The sequence below is a fragment of the Myiozetetes cayanensis genome, unplaced genomic scaffold (assembly GCF_022539395.1).
Source record: "Myiozetetes cayanensis isolate MyiCay16 unplaced genomic scaffold, myiCay2020 scf2-11, whole genome shotgun sequence".
NCBI classification, from domain to species: Eukaryota; Metazoa; Chordata; class Aves; order Passeriformes; family Tyrannidae; genus Myiozetetes; species Myiozetetes cayanensis.
The window spans coordinates 64,046,433-64,055,807 of NW_026087411.1; positions in this window are offsets into that span (position 1 = coordinate 64,046,433).

A 9,375-nucleotide genomic window follows, 5' to 3' on the forward strand; every position below is an offset into this window, starting at 1 on the left:
GAGCGGCGGCAGCAGTGTGGTTGCGACAGCGATCCCTCTTCCAGTGAGAAAGGCACTCCACAGCCTTTCTGTTTTATTGACTCCTGATACCTTCAGCAAACTATACATATGCTCATGTATACACACGCAGTTTTTAGAGTATCTATATATTTTTTTTTGTTCAGTTCAGGAATGCAAGAATTGATTATAAATAAATGTTAAAAAAATTTCACTCAGGCATCAAGATTCTTGTTTCGTTATGGCCATTCTTCTCTTACTTCAGGAACAAATAGCTCAGACTTTGAAACTAGTGAGTTCTGAAGGGTTTTCAGGCTTCAGAAAGCAATGATTCTTCAAATACATTTCAAGGTCTTTTATATCATAGTCTATAACATATACTTGCCCTAACATTTTCAGACTTTGGCAAATTGATCAATGAATGTTTGCTTTGCTATCAGGTTGGATCATCTGCAAAATCAATCAAGTTTCCACACTGGCAAGTAAATCTCAGTAGGTTAGTCCTTGTTTTTCCTCTTGTACCAGGATTTCTGCATTTCATATGAAATACAACATGTACATAATGTAGTCAATTGGCTAGTACCCCAGGATTTTCAAGGTCTATTAGTACAACTAACTAATTCTCATTAATTGTCCTCCAGGTCTTTTCTGTCACTCATATTACTCTATTAAAACGTTCTGGCTCTTCCAGGAACAATATGTTGCATACTTTTGTCAATAAACCTACAACACAGACATTTTTCATTAAAAGTGTCAGTCAGCTGCACATGAAGTGAGTGATTACTTGTAGTTTGGTCAATTCCTTCTGGGCAGTATGATAGAGAATTGTTTTAACAACACTTTCAATTTCAGAGACCATGTGTCAAGCCTTCATGTTTTTATCTGGAGACTGTGTTCACCATCACTTGAGGTCTAATTATCTCCTTTACAATAATTATCAATAGAAAAAGTACAATAGAAAAAGTATCAATTAGTAATGATACCTGAGGATGTGTTGCTACCTGTATGCGTTTGGGAGGAAAAACACCAAAACAAGTTGTGTGGAGTAAATAACCATAGGTAACATGTGGAGTCACTAGTGGATGTATGTAGCAGGAATTTAAACAGTTTCTGATTAATATTCATAGAATAATCAAGTCAAAACATCCTTCTACTTGTATTGTAGATACAAGTTAATGTAAACAAATTAGCAAAAAATTTAAAATTCCATCAAAAATTTAAGACTTCCATCAGTCTTAAGTTGTTGTAGCAGTCATGCAATGTTGACAGCAGTAGCCATAGTAAATAGAACACCTAATTAATTTAGACATTTTCCATGCTTACATGATATTTACAGGCACAGTTTGATAATTAAAAATTGTTCAAAATTATACATTTAAATGTTTACATTAATGTATTTCAGGAATACCTCAGGAATGCTCCTGTTAACATCATTCCAACCCTTATTTCCAAAATTAGTTATTTGTACACTACACTTTGTGGTTGCTATTTTTACTATTGCTTGATTGATTGAATCTTAAACCCACAAGGGACCTTCTAGTGTACTCCTCTCATTCACATCTAATAAAAACTCATGTACAGACTCACATTCATTTGTTTCTAATATTTGATTTTCAGCAAAAATCACTGGTCTCTGTGAGTGTCCCTAAGAAAATGTAGAATACAGCATAATACAGTAGACAAAGCCATGCAATCTGAAATCCAAGACAGTAATACAAATTGAAATGAAGAATTATGGTAAAGCTTGTGATTTCCTAGTTTGCCTGATTACTGGTTTTGTGCAGGAAAGGTGAGAAAATACTAAAAGTGAAAATAGAAGGCAGAAAGATGCTCTTGAATGAAGGAAAATATCTTCCAACATTAGGAACAGAAACTTCATTGCAGTTTGTTCTTGTTTCTATATGGCGTGAGCTTTTTATAATTAACTTGGAAGACAACAATTCTGAAATTAAAAACTATAGATGAGAGGACCTGATGAAAGGTATTTTCAGCTTTAAATCTTCTGATTTTGTATTTCAACAGCTGGGGTCTACTGCTGTAGACCACTGCTGTAGTGGGGAGAGTGGAGTGAAATATAGTTATAGGGAAATCAAAGATGTCCACTTCTTGTGTCCTCTTTGAAGGCTGTGGAGTTTAATCTCCATGAAGTGAACAGTATAAAGAGATATTGCCAAAGACATGAGGTGATTTTTAAACATCAAATCAAAGAAGATGAAACAATCCGAAAAAAAGAGAAATGTATCATATAAAGATGAAAACCTCTTATTGAAAGCCATGCACTGCATGATGGATGTGCACAAACTTATTCAAAGCACATTTTGCCATGGAAATTTCTAGTAAACTATTATTTCTTTAGAAAATGTATTTTAGAATTTCCTGTCATCTTTCCTTTAGAAAGACCTGTCAACACACTGTTGCATTTAACAGTGGTGCATCTTATAGAAGTGTGAGGGTTTTTCATGGAAGAGAAATGCACACAGGTCTGCATGAAATATTAATGATACAAAACAGTGATGTGATTAATGCTGCAATCTGGATTATACAATCTGATTTGTTCTTGAAACAACCACATTGAGGCATTTGTTTCATTGTGATTATAACAGACACAGATTTTCAGTTTGTCATTTTGGTTTGGGTTTTTGGTTTGGTTTTTGTTGTGTTGGTTTTTTTTTGTTTTTTTTTTTTTTTGGTCTTTTTACCTTGTACTTAATTTGCTTTCATAATTAGCAGTATGTCCTGCTCAATATTAAGAACTTTTCTGGATTGACATAGTTCTCAAAATCAGATTTCTTACTGAAATGACTTGGACTTTGAATCATGGCGCAGGGTGAAACATATAATGTAGGAAATGGGAATTATCTCAGCTGTAAGGGCTTACTTTTTACTTCTAAAAGAATCTCATTTATGTGAGGTTTAGTGTTTGGATATATTCAGTAAGAAGTGTATCTCCATTACAAATTTTATTACAAGTTTTGGAATGCACATATGCAGTACTGTGCCATTAATGGTTTTGACAGATCTTGTGCTTGTTCATTTGGTTGTCTTTTTTTGCCAGGTTTTGGAAACTATTCTTTTTTTCAACCAGGGTTATATTTGACATGTACCACCTCTGGAAATGTATGGAAGGAAGATAGAGCTATGAAGGTGGTTGGATTAAATGACAGCTTCAACTTGTTGCAACTTAAAATTTCTGTGGCACCAATTGTGTCACCTATATCTGGGATGGATCACCTGCCTTAAAACTCATAATTAGAAAAATCAAAATAACTGACATCTCATAAGCAGGGGCAAATTTTGTGTGGAGGGAAAGGAGAATACGACCATCATTTGGGGATCATGATTACTAAAAAGGGAATGATATTGAAGTCTGTAGGAACTCTGTTGGTCTCAGTGTCGTCTCCCAAAGCTGAAGGTCCACAAGTGTCGTAACTGTCAGTTATTTCTGATCTAATTTTTCCTGTAGGTTAGCCCTTCCCATGTTCCAGATTGTTAACCAGTAATTGCTTCCAAGGCTGAACGTTTTTCACATGTGAGTGCATTAGTGAACTGCCAAATGATCAACAGGTTTATATATTATTCCCATATCTTAGTAGCAATAGTTCAGAATAATTTTTTTTTTTTTCACTTTCTGAGATCAGTTGTAAGCAAAACTTCCATTTTTGTGAAGACAGGCATCTTTCTAGCAGTGATTCTCTGTGTGATTCTAGGATCTGGTTGTCCTACACCCAACTTTTCCTCCAGCAGTGAACACAAATAGAGGCATATGAATTCCTCTCAGATGGTTTTCAAAATAGCTTGGCTATTGAAGGATTAACCTTCAATTTCTGTTGCATAGTATTCCTCCATCCAAAGCTTAATTTACCAAGAGATAAGACTGTTGAATTTTCTTTCTTTCTTGAATTGGGGCATGAGAAAATAGGTGGCTTATACACATGCTTCACTTTGGAGTTTAATTACTAAAATCCTCAAGATTTGAATTTGCTGAATTATTAAATAATGCTGCAGGGTAATGCAGTTGTTCATGATCTGGCTGTTTAAAAACATGATGGTAATTTTATCAACATTTTAAATAAATATTCATACCAAGACCCAAATAGCTAGCTATTAATGTGAACAATTCTGTCATGCTGAGGCAAGAATATTGATGGCTGTCTATTTGTCAGAATGCAGAACAAAATAATATGAAACCATTTTCATACAAGGCACTTTCCACTTCAACAGTATTTTAAGTTTTCTTCCATTATTTATTTGAATAATTTAATACTCTGCTGTAGTGCAATTAAAAAGACAGATTGGACTGAACACATGCTTAGAAGAATAGGACATATCACTTTTTCCTGCCATCAAAATTCTGTTTAATTAGCACTGGAATTTGCAGAACCTACTTTTCTACCTAAATTACTGTAGCAAACTAAAATGCAGTATGTTTCCATACCTGTAAAATGTTCAATATAATCAGGAAGAAGCAAGTTGTACTTTAACCCAGGGTTTTCAGACTCTCCTACTGATGTAGGAGAATGCACTCACAAATAAAATCTTTACCAGGATCAAAGAAGCAGATCACAGACCTTGCAACACTTTTAGATTTGTTCAAAGGCAATGCAGCTATTCAATAATTAAAGTGAGTTGAATCCATTACCCTCTTGTTCTGAAAAAAAATCTGTTATTTTAATGTTCAGTGTGCTCAGTACATGTAGGCTGTGGTCTGTGTGTGTATACATAACAAAAAGCAAGAGGAAGACTCGCTAAAAACAGAAAAATTAAGGCCCATATGTTCTCAACAGCTGCGCAAGCTGGAAAGCTGTCAGAAGCTGGGCAAAATCAGTCTAGCAGTTTCTCCTGCCTGAGCATCCAGGGTGCATGGCTTTAATGTCACAGTCAAATTGCTGCATATGCTGCTGTCTCAATGATAGTTGTGGAGATACAGACTGATCCACAAGTACCCTTCATCTTCTAATGATTTTAGTAAAAAGAATAGCATTTTTCTGCCCAGGAACTCCTACAGAGTTTTAGTGGGATGACTTCCTAGACAAGAGACTGCTCTGCTGAAAAAAGCTGTCAGTCTTGGTTATGGAGAATGAATCAGGAGCAAAAGGGTGAGAAAAACTGAGGAATAAGCTAATATTTCTTTACAAGTAACAGTTTCTTTGTCTTTCTGAAAATTTGACATCATCAAGAATTATAATTTCTCTCTGGACACCAGGAATGTTAAAAGCTGCACTGAAGGAGTTTGTCACGAAAGCACTATGACTTCATATCTGATCTATCCTTCAGCCACCACTAACTCTTCCTGTTGGTGCTACCTCTTCTGGGGCAGCAGCTGCAGGGCATGGATTTATTCTTACGGAATGCCTCTTGTGGTCCACTCCACAGCTCAGGGACCTCGATGGAAGCAGTGTGGTTCCCAATTATCAAGCACCAGTCACTTGATGGTGCAGAGCAACAGTCAAATTTATATAAGTACAACATGGAATTAAATTAGTTCCTAATTTGTCACTAGAATATTAGAAAATGGTTTCCATTGACACATCCTAAAGATGTTGCTCATTTTGTCTTTGAGAAGCTTGGAACTAAGTTTCCACTGTGAAACTCTCATCATTTTTAAGTGCATTGACCTGGAGCTGGGTAAAGCGTTCTTCAAGATGAGCTGAATTGTGCAGTTTTAAAATATGTTTATGTATCAGGAACCTGACAAGTATCACATTTCTACCTTGTACATTCGTATTTTGAAATATAGCTACAATCAGATGTTAACGTGCCAAACATTCAAGCTTCTTTTTGCTGTCACATATGAAGGAGTATTTTCTTGACATAGCTGTTTGGGTTTTTTTCATTTTCTTCCCTGAAAACAAAAAATACAGGTTCTAATTTGAGTAATACATCACCTCAAAATGATGAATCATCATTTTACCTGGGAAAATTCAAAATTTCTAGGACTACCAGAATACAGTAGAGATGTAAGTTGGAGAACAAAAATTCTATGACAGTAGAGGGTTTTTTCTGTGCTAGAAAGCAGATTAAAATAAGACACTGACAAGGCTAAATTGACCCTCCCATCAGAAATCATAAGCCTAGCATTTTATTTAAAACGTAAAGAAAAGGAGTTTACAGAACCACGCAATATGCTGAGTTGGAAGGAACCCACAAGGATCATTGAGTCCAAATCAGCCCTGCACAGGACCATCCCCAAGAGTCACACCATATGCCTGAGAGTATTGTCAAAACATTTCTTGAACTTCATCAGGCTTGGTGCTCTGATCACATCCCTGGGGAGCCTGTTCCAGTGCCCAGCCACCCTCTGGGTGAAGAACCTTTTTCTAATATCTAACCTAAACTTCCCCTGACACAACTTCAGGCCATTCCCTTGGGTCCTGTCCCTGGTCATCACAGATAAGGGATCAGTGTCTGCTCCTCCTCTTCCCCTCACAAGGAAGCTGTAGACTATGATGAGATCTCCCTTCAGTCTCCTCTTCTCCCGGTTGAACACACCAGTTACCTCAGCCACTCCTCATATGGCTTCCCTTCAAGGCCCTTCACCATCTTCATTGCCCTCCTCTGGATGCTCTCTAATAGCTTAACATCTTTCTTATATTGCAGTAACTAAAACTGCACACAATATTCAAGGTGAGACCACCCCAGTGCAGAGCAGAGCAGGACAATCCCCTCCCTCAACCAGCTGGCGATGCTTTGCCTGATGCCCCCCAGGACACAGTTGGCCCTTCTGGCTGCCAGGGCACTGCTGACTCATATTCAACTTGTCGTTGACCAGAACCCCCAGTTCCTTTTCCATGACACTGCTTTCCAGCATCCCATTCCCCAGTCTGTACAAACATCCCGAGTTGCTCCATCCCAGGTGCAGAATCCAGCACTTTCCCTTGTTGAACTTCCTATGGTTGGTGATTGCCCAGTCCTCTGATTTGTCAAGGTCTCTCTGCAGGGCCTTCCTGCATTTGAGAGGGTCAACAGCTCCTCCCAGTTTTGTGTGATCTGCAAACTTGCTTAGTATCCCTTCCAGTCCTGCGTCCAAGTCATTTATGAAGGTGATGAAGAGAACAAGGCCTATGATGAAGCCCTGTGGAACCCCACTAGTGACGGTTGCTCTTTTTTTTTCATTTACTTAACTTCTGTGTTCTCCACTCTGATCCCACGCTGTAATTAATTTATGCATTAAATGCCTCAAAGTTCAGGGAGATGAGTGTATTAGTGAAAAGAAAATGGACTGAACTTACATGTCAGACTTCAGTGTCAGGTAAGATTTCATATACAGGATGAAGGAGCCTAAACAGGGATTAAACAGATGTTAAGGATAAAATCTAGTTGCTTGAATTACATAGGGTGAAACTGTCTATATTTACAAGTGGCTAGGGCTATTTGGAGCACGTAGGATATCGATAAGATGGAAAGAAAGACAGACTAGATATATAGGAGATGCTCAGCCCTCTGACAGGAATTTTCTTGGAGTTCACCTAAATCTTTTTATAAGTTCCTCTTAAACCCAGCTTCAATTTAAGTTCACCTGAAAGAAACACAGAAGGATTGATTCAGCAGACTAAAACAGGCATCTAGTGCCATTTGGGATGCCCTAGGGCAAATCACACATGCATATGTGTCTGGCAGATGTGACACAGGACAAACAGGATGCCTACACTGTTCTGGAGCATCTGGATACTACACCGTGCCTAACGACATTCTCAAACTAAATGCCATTTTTAGACAACTGAATTTGATGCTTATTGCCCCACAAAAGCTTTCAAAACCATTATCCACAATAATGCATTGTAATATAGCAAAAGAAGGCCCCCACTTAACCCGGGAATTTTCATGTGAATTGCTCCACAATAAGAACTGGACTTTGTAAACAGATGGATTATTTTCCCATTGTTATCTTTCTGTGGTTCCAAATCATGTTCAGTACATCTGCAGGGTATTTTACAGCCCTCATTGCCAATGACAACTCACAAAATAAGAAGCAAGATGGTTCTGCACTGCCCAGTTCTGCACAGCAGTGTGTTTCACATAGCCAACAGATCAACATTGCCCATACGCCACCACTAGGAGCCCAGATAGGGACAGAAGCAATTTTATGAGATTCCTTTGAGTTCACTAAATGTTTTCATCAATTGTACTTTCATTCTTAGCACAGATGATGTAGAAATTAATGATCCAGATGCAGACAGAGCTGAAGCAAAGGCTAGTGATTGCTGCAAGAGCCCCTGAACACTTGGGCACTTCTGTGACAGGCAGTCTGTCAGGGAAAAGGGCTAAGCAGTTACATTATAGAAGGGGTCTAGCAGAAAAGCTCTTTAACATGAAGTCAGTGAGTCCATGTCTTCACGTGGACCTCACCCTAGGTAATTCAGTTTGTGTTTCCTTTGGGCTCTTGGCTATGTGATTCATACTTACAGAGATTTTGAAAGTTTATTTCAGACAGATTCTCCCATCAGTTACAATATTATAAATGAAGCATGACTTCCAATGGGCTAACCTATTTGTGTAAAGTAAGCAAAGACAAGGAGAGAAAGCAAATAATTTTAGATTGCCTACATGCCTTCTATCCATTTACCAGTATGCCACTAAATCCCTTCTGAAGTTGTTTCATTTATTCTTCTAGTTAGCCGGTCTCAATTAAAGTATTTATTTTTGTCTTATTTGCTATTCTTTAGCCCCTGGAATAATCTAAAAGAACTGACTTCAGTATTGTATAAACTAGCTGGTTTATAATCCACTTCCACTGAGGAATTTCCACTAATGTAAATGCTTTAAAGAACTCAGGTGTTCTGCCTTTATCAGGTTTGAGATTTACTGTTCTAAATGCCTTCAGATTTACCCAGCAGGATACTTTATAGTAACACAAGAAGCATACAAATCAATGAGTTTACAGAGTTAAAACAGGCAAATTAAAGAACTTTTTAAGTTGAGAAAGTCCTAGGAAAATATTAAACTGAAAAAAAAATCCATATCAGTGGTGTGACACTTTTGAAGACAGATGCTAAACATATGCAAAAGTTTAAAGGGTAAAATATCTGCTATGGAGAAAGCTGTTTTATAGCTGTGCCAAGCTGAAAAGCATGGGACAAAGCTTGTGAGAGCATGAAAACAAAGTATTCTTCACTGAGAAAATCCTGATATGGTGAAAGAAAAAAAATTGGAAAATATTTTAATCTGACTTTCTTTAGAAAACAGCAAAACCTTGAACAGAAGGTCCATCCAGAGATTGTGATAATTAATTGACATATAAAACTATATGTACATTGGGAGTTATTTTAAAAAGAGTAGCAGTAAGACTGACTAAACAAAATGTAAATTTGATTACCTGAACTCTCATGAAGGTTGTTTCTTTCTGCCACATCAAAAAGAAAACAAAACAAGACAAGCTTG